We start from the raw sequence: 1,875 nt of genomic DNA, 5'->3' as shown, positions 1-1,875 counted from the left end.
AATTATTTTATAATTTATAATTTAATTAAAATTAATCTATTTTATAATTAATTAATATACTATTTGAATTGACTATTAATTAATTTCTAATATTGTAATATTAAAAAAAAAAACTTTGACTATGAATATAAAATTAATTGTATTTTAATTTATAAAATGTTATTAAAATATTTTTCTAACATTTAAAAACTCTTGGATGATTAATTTAAATGTAATTTATTTTATAATTAATTTATGAAATTAATTTAAATTAATCTATTTTATAATTATTTAAAACTAATATACTATTTCAATAGATTATTAATTAGTTTCTAATAATTTTCTAACACTTATAATTCTAAAAACTCTTTGACTATGAATAAAAAAATAATTTTATTTTAATTAATTAACTATTACTCTATTTTTAGAACTAACTAATATTTATATAAGAACTTGGATATCTAACAATTCTAAATTAATGCATTTTTACTTATTCTAACAATTTCAAATTAATTTATTTTAATATATTTATATATGTCCCTTTAACTTATATTAAAATTTAATTAACTATTTATAGATCACTCTATTTTTAATATTTTTGAAAATAATTTAATTTACGATAATATATTAATTCTAATATACATTTGTAATGGTCCACTATAACCGTATTAACTTATTTAAATAAATAAAGTTTTTACCCCTTATCTAAGTCAAACTAGCAGTTTCCCGATCAAATCTAGTTGTTGTCATTTTAGCATTCAACCCTGTCTATTTAATGTGAAAAGCGAGATCTCCTCATTCAACTTGTCCTAACGATGAACCACACTCGTTGGTTCGAAACGCGTCGACAAAAGTATCTCTATGTGATTTTCGCCAAAGAATCTTCAAAAATAATTTCATATAATCTATTTATTTAAGATATTTTTATTTAATTTGTTTACTAAAATTTGTTTTTTATTTTTATTTTTTGAATTGGTTTAAAAGTGATTTTCAAATTTTTAATATTTTTATTTATTTACTTTTAAATAAAAATTTAATATCTACATTTAAAAATTTATTTAAAAATATATTTTTCCATTTGATTTAGGTTTTTTCTTCTTATTTTATTATTTTTTTGTTCTTTATGTTTTTTCTTTTTGTGATTTTTTATGATTTTATATGCAATTGTCTCTTGAGAGACATCCAATAAAATTGGAATAATACAAAGAAGATTAGCATGACAACTCCATAACGATGAGACAAACACTTTGATAAATGGTCCAAATTTTTGGTGTTAATTGCAACAATTGAATGTTCTTCTAGAGTTCCACGGGCATTAGCAAGACTATACTTTAGCTCTCAATTTGGTTCATGTTCATAAAAATGAGGATGAGGAAGACAATCTATGTTGGGTTCATTCTCCTTGGGGTTATTACTCCCCAAAATTTGGTTATGCTTAAATTATTACCAGTAATAGACAACCACTACTACATATAGCACTAAATTGTGATGACTCTTTGTTCATCTTGCGATGAGAATTTGTATCTATAATGACAAAAAAAAGAAGCTTTCACCAAATGTTGAACATTCAACCATCATATTTTTGACATCTCCTTGATCGTCAAAATTTTGATGGAATTTTCTATCGCAATTATTGGCATCGTTATTTCAATGAGCATTATCATCACATTAAGGCATCGAAATTGCAACAATTAGAATTCAAGAATTGTGACGTTCAGATGTTAGAACTTGTGACGTTACAATGTCAAAATTGTCATGCTTAGATGTTAGAAATCGTGATGTTATGGTGTTGAAATTTCCATTCTTAGATGTTAGAAATTATGACGTTACGAAGAGTCTTACGTGGAAATAAGAAAGCCACGTCAATTAGGATGGTGATAGCTATGCAGGTCAAGT

The 1,875-nt window shown here is 23.3% G+C and overlaps 1 non-coding gene across 1 annotated transcript; it reads left to right on the top strand.

Moving 5' to 3' along the window:
• Positions 1-1,145: 1,145 nt before the first annotated feature.
• LOC149234888 (U6 spliceosomal RNA) lies at positions 1,146-1,248 on the top strand. The gene has a single exon (XR_016246813.1). It is a non-coding gene; the product is annotated as a U6 spliceosomal RNA (small nuclear RNA).
• The last annotated feature ends 627 nt before the right edge of the window (positions 1,249-1,875 follow it).

Source organism: Pinus tabuliformis, chromosome 8 (assembly GCF_031772625.1).
Source record: "Pinus tabuliformis cultivar Carrire ecotype Pingquan chromosome 8, CPIR1, whole genome shotgun sequence".
In the NCBI taxonomy this organism is placed as follows: domain Eukaryota; kingdom Viridiplantae; phylum Streptophyta; class Pinopsida; order Pinales; family Pinaceae; genus Pinus; species Pinus tabuliformis.
This window is presented reverse-complemented; position numbering and strand designations above follow the sequence as displayed.